Below are 10214 nucleotides of genomic sequence, written 5' to 3' on the forward strand. Positions count from 1 at the left end.
AAACAGGGCAGACACCTCCAGCCACTATGAGAGATAGACAGAAAACAGGGCAGACACCTCCAGCCTCTGTGAGAGACAGACAGAAAACATGGCCTCCAGCCTCTGTGAGAGACAGACAGAAAACAGGGCAGACACCTCCAGCCTCTGTGAGAGACAGACAGAAAACAGGACAGACACCTCCAGCCTCTGTGAGAGACAGACAGAAAACATGGCCTCCAGCCTCTGTGAGAGACAGACAGCAAACAGGGCCTCCAGCCTCTGTGAGAGACAGACAGCAAACAGGGCAGACACCTCCAGCCTCTGTGAGAGACAGACAGAAAACAGGGCCTCCAGCCTCTGTGAGAGACAGACAGAAAACAGGGCCTCCAGCCTCTGTGAGAGACAGACAGAAAACAGGGCAGACACATCCAGCCGCTGTGAGAGACAGACAGAAAACAGGGCCTCCAGCCTCTGTGAGAGACAGACAGAAAACAGGGCCTCCAGCCTCTGTGAGAGACAGACAGAAAACAGGGCCTCCAGCCTCTGTGAGAGACAGACAGAAAACAGGGCAGACACATCCAGCCGCTGTGAGAGACAGACAGCAAACAGGGCCTCCAGCCTCTGTGAGAGACAGACAGAAAACATGGCCTCCAGCCTCTGTGAGAGACAGACAGAAAACAAGGCCTCCAGCCTCTGTGAGAGACAGACAGAAAACAGGGCAGACACATCCAGCCGCTCCTTGGCTTGTTGGTGCGGTCGCGGGCTCGCAGTGATTTAATCAGAGCTAGAATCTGATTCATCAGAACCTCCGTTACCCCACCAACACATTCCCCCAACAAACACACAGACCCGCTCTGCTCCACTTCTGCCTTTCGCTTGTTTCATGTGCCTCCTCATTTCCTGCACCACTTGAGTCTGGAGGAATCCATTGTCTCGCCAGTCAGTCCGTGAAGCTAAGCCGCTGGTGCAGCTCCGTTACGTCAAGCCTGTCTAGCACAGTTAGGATGGATAATTCATTATCGATGAAGAAATAAAGCAAAGGGGGGGTGGGTGGGGGGCTCTGGCAAAGCCCCCTTTTAGGCTGCACAGAATGTGTGCTCCACCGGGCCTCCTTGTCCACAGGCCATCAGTCTGAGCCAAACTGTTTTATTTTGGTTTTTGTTTTTATTTATCCTTTATTCAGCCAGGAAGGTCCCGTTGAGATACAAGAGCTCTTCTCCCGGGGAGTTCTGGTCAAGGCGGCAGCACCAGCAGCTCCTCATAAAAACCAGTTTCACATGATGGAACACACACACGTGGCGGCGCGGTGGTTAGCGCAGTCGCCTCACAGCAAGAAGGCCCTGGGTTCGAGCCCCGGGGTAGCCCAACCCTGGGGGTCATCCCGGGTCGTCCTCTGTGTGGAGTTTGCATGTTCTCCCCGTGTCTGTGTGGGTTTCCTCCGGGGGCTCCGGTTTCCTCCCACAGTCCAAAAACATGTAGGTCAGCTGAATCGGCCGTACTACATTGTGCTTAGGTGTGAGTGTGGTGGGGCCGGATGTGGGTATGTGTCCTGGTTGCTGGACTAGCGCCTCCTCTGGTCGGTCGGGGCGCCTGTTCGTGGGGTGAGGGAGGGGGAATAGCATGATCCTCCCATGTGCTACGTCCCCCTGGTGAAACTCCTCACTGTCAGGTGAAAAGAAGCGGCTGGTGACTCCACATGTATGGGACGAGGGGGGGAGCAGCGACCGGGACGGCTTGGGAGAGCGGGGTAGTTGGCCAGATACAATTGGGGAGAAAAAATCCGAAAAAAGAAGACATACCATACGTAAAAGCTACACATCAGAACCCATGAAAGAAGAGAGGCGTGCCGGCCCTCCCGGCTGATATCCACAACGCCGTCCACCTCAGGTCGAGGATTATGTAAAGCAGCAACATGGTTCCTCAGGTCAGTTTGTAAGAGACCTTAGAAAGTAGTCAAAGAAGGGAGGGCTTGTCAGGTAGCGCTGTTCTGCAGCTCATTCCGTGTCCAAAGTGCGTAAAAGGAGAAAGCCGGTCCACTAAGCCCGGAGTGCACCCGGGGGGCACTTAAAAGAAGCTGAGTCGTAGATCTGCTGCTCTGCTTTGCTCGGATAAGAGCTGGGAGACATAAGTAGGTCGTTTACCTAACAATGTCTCGGCAGTAAATAGTGACGTGTGTATTTTTCTCTCCTGGTCCGGACAGCACCGGTCCGGAGAGGACCGGTCTGGAGGTCCATATGAAATGCAGCGACGAGTGTGTGAGGCTGCACTTGTTACCAAAAACATAACGCAAAATGATACGCAAAATCCCGGTTTTCAGTAGGGATGAAGTTGCAGGCATGTAAACCAGATCACCATAGTCTCGGATACAGGCCGAAACCGGCTTTGCACCATTTTCTTTCTGGCTTCAAATGGGACGGGATTTTTTGTAAACGGAAAAAGAGCCCCGTTTAGGCCCAAGCTTCTTCAATAGATTTTCAATATGCACATGAAAAGCCAGCGTCTCATCCAGCCCTGTGCCTTGGTATGTGTCTCGGTATTTGTAAGAAGTGACTCTTTCTATACACAGGCCTTCGAATGCCGGGACAGTGTGATCCGCTGCTTTAGAGCGAGAACGAGGGAAGGTCGTATGTTTGACCTTTTTGAATTTAGGACCAAGTTCAGTTTGGGACCACGGCACGGTGGCGCGGGGGTTAGCGCGATCGCCTCGCAGCAAGAAGGTTCTGGGTTCGAGTCCCGGGGTAGTCCAACCTTGGGGGTCGTCCTCTGTGTGGTGTTTGCATGTTCTACCCGTGTCTGTGTGGGTTTCCTCCGGGTGCCCCGGTTTCCTCCCACGGTCCAAAGACATGTAGGTCTGATGAATCAGCTGTACTAAACAGTCCCTAGCTGTGTGTGTGTGGTGGTGGTGGTGGCCTGGCGGCCTGTCCAGGGTGTCTCCCCGCCTGCCGCCCAGTGACTGCTAGGATTGGCTCCAGCGACCCTGAGAGCAGGACGAGCGGTTGGGATAATGGACGGATGGGCGGAATTTAGGACCAGTTGACTTTTCCTTCTACACACTCGGTTACGTCCCTGTAATCCAGTACGTCCTCAGTTTCCTTCTTATATTTTGGTTTTGGTTCCCGTTGCCCAGCAAAAATATGGTCCCTGTATTATTTGGAAGATCATTTTGTCAGCTTTTGCACTTTGTACCGCAAAAGAATCCGGTGACCTGCATGAGCTGTTTGTATACTATGTATACATCTATTCAGCTGTGTGCAAACAAGTAATGTAAATATTTTCTCTTTTTTTTTTTACCTTTTGTCTACATTGGCATTTGTAATTGTCTGACTTCAAGATATTTATTCCAAATAAAGACATTAATAAAGAACCGCAGCTATGTTTTTAATGATGTTTTAACCGTGTTTATGGCTGTATGCTCGTGATATCATCCGTCTCGTTGTAGGTTTGTGTTGTGCCGTAGTGGCTGACGATAAAAGGCTGTTTTCATTTCTGACTGATTGTAGCATAAAACCCTCTTGTTGTACGCCTCGTGGGAAACCTTGACATTTTCTTTTCTTCTTTTATACCTAGTGTTTTTGATATTATGGGAGGAAAATTTCCTTATTTGTTTTTTTTAAGTTACCCCCAAGTTGCCTGTAAGGAAGTCCCAGAAAGTTGGACCAGTTCATCTGGATACAGCGTTTACTGAGACACACTTCGTGTCCAGATGAACTGGTTCAACTCCCTGTGACGTCCTTACCGGGATTATGGCGCGTGCATCGGCACCTGTAAGCAATTGTTCCCTTTAAGGAATATGAACGGTGTCAACAAACACCCCTGTTCGATGATGGAAGTATTTCTCCTTTAAAGTGGTAAGTGACGGGTGAAACCAAAAGAAAAAGAAACACTGAGTAAACTGGTGGCCAGTGTCACTATTTAGAGACGAGAACTTGGCGTGGCGGTCTATTCCGTTGCCTACCAACACGGGGGTCGCCGGTTCGAATCCCCGTGTTACCTCCGGCTTAGTCGGGCGTCCCTACAGACACAATCGGCCGTGTCTGTGGGTGGGAAGCCGGATGTGGGTATGTGTCCTGGTCGTTGCACTAGCGCCTCCTCTGGTCGGTCGGGGCACCTGTTCGGGGGCAAGGGGGAGATAGCGTGATCCTCCCACGCGCTACGTCTCCCTGGTGAAACTCCTCACTGTCAGGTGAAAAGAAGCGGCTGGCGACTCCACCTGTATCGGAGGAGGCATGTGGTAGTCTGCAGCCCTCTCCGGATCAGCAGAGGGGGTGGAGCAGTGAACAGGGCGGCTCGGAAGAGTGGGGTAATTGGACGGGTACAATTTGGGAGAAAAATCCCCCTCCCTCAAAAAAAAAAAAGCGTTGGAAACATAAACTCCATGCAGACATGTATTGCAGTCAGAGGTTCCCAAACGAAAGGCTTGTTTCTGGCTCTCCGAGCGTGCTCGTGCAGCCAATACCTCACTGGGAAATACCCTCATGATCCACCAGCTCCCACATCTGCAGCTGGACGTGGAGCTGAGATGGGTGGCCAACATCACTTTACAATATGTGTAGCCCACTAACTTCATGTTCCATGTTCCATGTTTTTGTTTTAACAATCAGCACTACGGAACATTTTCCAGTGATTGTGCATCACTGTGGATACAGTCTGTTTCAAAATGTTTTTGCATGTGAAGCTCCAGGATACAGCTGTTTTGGTCATTTGGCTGGACGTGTTTTATTGTGATACAATATTGAGTTTTCACTTGATACTGTACAGGTACGGCCATGAGCACAAACAGAAGGATTCAGATACTAGCCAAGAAGGGTTGAGTCTAAAACAATGACTATTTCCAACAGAGCGATCTATGATTTCAGTGACAAGAAAGTTTGATAAGTCTGACCTACTTAGACTCAAAGCCGATCGAAGCAAGCTGGGAAGAGAGCCAACGCCAATGTTTATTTGCTCCCTAGTTGGTCCGTGCTTGGGTTTATCGGTCTGTAGTTACACACTTGCCATGGGTCTCAGTGTGCCAGACTCTTTATCAGGGACAATGTTAGGTTAGGCTGGTTCCTCTCAAATGACAACGACTTTAAGATATACAGCTGGTACTTTTGCGAGGCTCACTTATAACTAAACCTTAAGCTGAGGACGCAGTCTTCCAGAGAGTATGTACATGTCCCCAAATAAGCGTCCCTGATACTAAACCACAAATTAGTATCAGGCAAATTCATGTTTGCGGCGGCCTCACCCAGTACCGTCCATGCAGTGTCTTTGTCCATGCCTGTGTCTAAGTTTGTCTTCGTTTGATGGCTGGGAGAGCTGGCGCTGGATCGGCTGGGAGAGCCTGGTCTGCTGCGTCCTGTGGGCCCAGGGACCACGGCCCTGCCTGGAGCTGCACCCGAGGAGGTAACCCCGAGGGCGGTCTGACAGGACGCGGAAGCGGGGCAGGCTAAGCTAACTGCTAGCCCATGCGGACCGGCAGTTCCGACAGTCATCCTGGCTGGCGTTCCTTCTCCTGGACAGGGATTTTTTTGTTGTTTAGTTTAGATACATGTGTTAGTTTGGATATATGTGTTCTTGTAGTTTTTGGATATGTGTTTTTGTCGTTGTGTTGCACTGCTGTGGGCTGGGGGAAAACGCATGAAATGAAATGACAAAGTGTTTCTGATTCTGATTTGTACATCTCTGGAGAGTGCAAAAAGTATCTGTAATGTTGTTTTATTACAATTTCTTACTAAAAATCAGTTATCGAGTCACGTACTGTTTTCTGTGTTCATTCCAAAGTTGGTTTGAGACTTGACATCTTAAGCACATAACCCTGACTGGATGCACTGTGAGGGGCGACGTCACTGGAGGAAGGGGAAACTGGACCTCACACCGCAGGACTTCTTATACAAAAACTGACAAATAAATCTAAACGTCTCCTCATTTTACAACCTCCCTCTCTCATATATCACTTAATCTGAATTGGTGAAACCACCAAAGAAACAGGCAACTGCATCGAATTCCTGGAGACGTTATGGTGAGGAGACCAACAACAAAATGTCTATGTGGGTTCTGCTATCTGATCAGCAGCAGATGTCTGTTTCTTTGTGGATATCACTGAGTCAGACAAACTATGCACCACAGACCGTTTAAAAGTTATTCATCCTCAGAGGAGAGCTTTGCACAGAGCTCATGTGATGCTGACTGGGTACATGGAAAGGCTCAGTGAGAGGCGCCATTAGTCCACATCTCCAAGGAGGTCTGCTGACTCTGCAGGAACAACAGCATCAGCCTGCAAACAATAATGATGACAGATTCACAGCTGAGCTGCTCGCAGGGCAAGAGGTTCAAGTGACAGGGCGTAGCGGACCTCTGCGGTCTCATGCGTTCACTGAGTATTCTACTTCATAGGGATTTTGTTTTGTTTTGAACCCCGTCTCATGGCTTGGTACTAAACCCGCCAACTGCCAAACACAATCAACAAAAGCTGAAGTTTCTCAAGGTATTCCCTAGACGTTTCTGTTGCGCTCTGCGCAAACATGTTTTTTTTTTGAGGATGTGTATTAACACCATTTAACCAAGTTACCCAATAAAAGATCCATATCTGGGGCGTCCGGGTGGCGTGGTTGTCTATTTTGTTGCCTAACAACACAGGGATCGCCGGTTCGAATCCCTGTGTTACCTCCGGCCTTGCCGGGCGTCCCTACAAACACAATTGGCCGTGTCTGGTGGGAGCCGGATGTGGGTACGTGTCGTGGTCGCTGCACTAGCGCCCCCTCTGGTTGGCCGTGGCGCCTGTTCGGGGGGAGGGGAACTGGGGGAATAGCGTGATCCTCCCACGTGCTACATCCCCCTGGCGAAACTCCTCACTGTCAGGTGAAAAGAAGCGGCTGGCGACTCCACGTGTATCGGAGGAGACATGTGGTAGTCTGCAGCCCTCCCCGGATCGGCAGAGGGGGGGGGGGCAGCGACCGGGACGGTTCGGAAGAGTGGGGTAATTGGCCGGATACAAATGGGGAGGAAAAAAAGGGGGGATCCATATCTGTTTGCTGGTTTTAAAGTCATACATTTCAAAATGTGTAACTTTATGAGGGGAACTCGGAGGAACTTAAGGTATCAGAATCAGAATCAGAATCAGAATACTTTATTCATCCACGAGGGGAAATTGGGTTCTGTTACAGACACTCACGCTCCAATAACTAACACGAACAAGATACAAGATAAGAGAATAGAAACAGAAACAAATAGAAATAAAAGATAAATAAGAAATAGAAAATATAGCCGCAAGCGGCGATTAATGGGGTCCAAGCAGTATTGCAGCCGCCATGTGTCCGATCTGTTTCATATTTGGTACATGGCTTCTATGTGCCACAAAGAATAAGCCTATCAAGTTTCATGAAGATTGGCCATTCACAGTAGTAGATATTAGCTGCTGAATTTTGATTAACTGGTTGGCAGCCATTTTGGTAATCCACCCAATCAGCACTTTAGGCAATGTAGCCAAATGGGTCCAAGTGTAAGTATAACAAATTTCAGATTTTTTGATCAAGCGGTTTTTGAGATGTAAGATTACTTGGGTCGCCTGTGGCCTAGATTTTTTAATATGTCGTAACACTCCCATTGCTTCAGAAACATGTGCCAGAGTTTCCAAAACTGGACCAGACGGTGTCTGATTTCTTGCGTCCTAGCCGACTGCCGTAAAAAGAAAAAGTATGTCGTTAAACCCAGGTGTCCTGGCGTGTGGTATGTAGAGCTGCAGCGCTTCCACACCAAATACGTCAAAATAGCGGGCAAACTATATGACCGACATAGGTGGTCCCAATAGTAAAGTTGTTGAGCACATTGAGATGCACGGGTCGATTAAGTTTTGTGTTGATCTGACTTATGCTGTGGGAGTTATGGCCTTTTAAGCATGACCCTTTGTTATAGCGCCACCATCTGGCTGACATGGGTGATTTGTAGTGCCAGAGTAGTGGGGGGCCGTATGAATCCACCTACCAAATTTGGTTGGTCTAGGACTTATGGTTGCTGAGCCTCAGACACTTTTAGCTGAGAAACCGCGCCCAAACTAATACAAGTCAAAATGGCGGGCAAACTATATGGCTGACATATGTGGTCCCGATAACAAAGTTGTAGAGCACATTCAGATGCATAGGTCTGTGCAGTTTTGTGTTGATCTGACTTATGGTGTAGGAATTACGCATGACCCTTTGTTACAGCGCCACCATCTGGCTGACATAGGTGATTTGTGGTGCCTGAGTAGTGGGGGGCCATAGGAATCCACGTACCAAAGTTGACTGGTCTAGGACTTACGGTTGCTGAGCCTCACACATTTTTAGCGGAGAAAAATAATAATAATCCTAACAAATACAATAGGGGGTCCACCAGCTTCGCTGCTTGGACCCCTAATAAGCTCTTGCAAACTCTTGTAACGATTATGCGTATATAAACTCCAATGCACTGTTCCAGGCATAGTGAGATGAATGCCAATGGGTGACGTGCAGCCTTGCTTGGTGGCTACTGAGATGAGCTTATCAAGCATGAGGAGCCTCGGAAGCGTATAAAGAAGATTTCGAAATTTCTATTATCCTAAGTGAAAATGATCCCCATACTGAAAATTATAAACGTCTTTAACATGTCTTCCCAGCCTCATAAAGCAACATTTAAAGATGCAAAGACTTCGGGGCCACTCAGTACAGCTTTTGTAGACCGAAACCCTTTTCAGTAACGAGTTGAAGAAGAGCAACGAGTGTGATAGATACAGAGTACTTGTGTAACCGAGCATGTTTTCGCGCACTGCGGGATTCGATCCGAGTGTACCGCACCACAAGGCGACACCGCTCACCTAAAGGGGGCTGACCCTCTAGCGATCAGCCAGTGAGTCTTTTTTTTGTAGGTTACAGTAGTCACCCTCTCCCGGAAGCGTGCCCCCACGCTTCCTTAAACCCGCGCTTCGAAGGGACTTATGAGGATCTGCACGCTTCCGGATCCCACCAGCTGCTACCTAACCGAGCTATCTTCTTGCGCGGGATTCGATCTGAGGTGTACTACACCACAAGGCGACATCGCTAACCGCTCGACTGAAGGGGGCCGATCCGGCCAGAGTCTTTTTTTTTTTGTAGGTTACACTTGTGAACAGAATGATATTGGATCATCACTAGAACGACCAAGGCCGCCATTTTGACGGTTTTGGATTTTCAGAGTTTAATAACTTTGTGGAAAAAAAGAAAAAGATACAGACCTGCCGGTGAATGAATGCTCTTAAAATTGCATACATTTGCATTAAAATGAGTTTTAGATCAATTGCACAAAAAAGTTGATGAGATCTATCTAAAATGACAACGAGCGGTCAAAATGACGGTGCGTAAATTACGCGTCATCGTCGCGCCATGTCACTATTTATGACGTGTACTGGTCGCATCATTTCCTTCGCAAAGTTCATTGTTGTCCTAGAAACACACTAGCGTCCTCCAGTGCAGAGAAATAGTCTAAACTTGATTTGTGATTATTGCCAACACATCTGGTTACAGACGCCGTTACAGACGCACCATGACTACCACCGAGGCGTAGCAGTATTTAAAGACGTTGGACAGCGGCCATTTTAAATTGTTTGAAAAATAGTATTAAAGTTGTTAAAATGTTCATTATGATGTCAGTTTCTTAACAGACATACTAATATACACTATATGGACAAATGTATTGGGACACACCTCTTAATCATTGAATTCAGGTGTTTCATTCAGACCCATTGCCACAGGTGTATAAAACTCAGCAGCTAGCCATGCAATCTGCATTTACAAACATTTGTGAAAGAATGGGTCGTTCTGAAGAGCTCAGTGAATTCAAGCGTGGTACTGTCATAGGATGCTACCTTCGCAATAAATCAGTTCGTGAAATTTCCTCCCTGCTAGATATTCCACGGTCAACTGTGAGCGGTATTATTGAAAAGTGGTAGCGTTTAGGAACAACAGCAACTCAGCAACGAAGTGGCTGACCACGTAAAGTCACACAGCGGGGTCAACGAGTGCTGAGGTGCATAGTGCGTAAAAGTCGTCAACGCTCTGTTGACTCAATAACTGCAGAGTTCCAAACTTCCTCTGGCATTAACATCAGCACAAAAACTGTGCATCGGGAGCTCCATGGAATGGGTTTCCATGGCCGAGCAGCTGCATGCAAGCCTTACATCACCAAACACAATGGCAAGCGTCGGATGGAGTGGTGTAAAGCACGCTGTCACTGGACTCTGGAGCAGTGGAAACGTGTTCTGT

This window comes from Lampris incognitus, chromosome 8 (assembly GCF_029633865.1).
Source record: "Lampris incognitus isolate fLamInc1 chromosome 8, fLamInc1.hap2, whole genome shotgun sequence".
Lineage (NCBI taxonomy): Eukaryota > Metazoa > Chordata > Actinopteri > Lampriformes > Lampridae > Lampris > Lampris incognitus.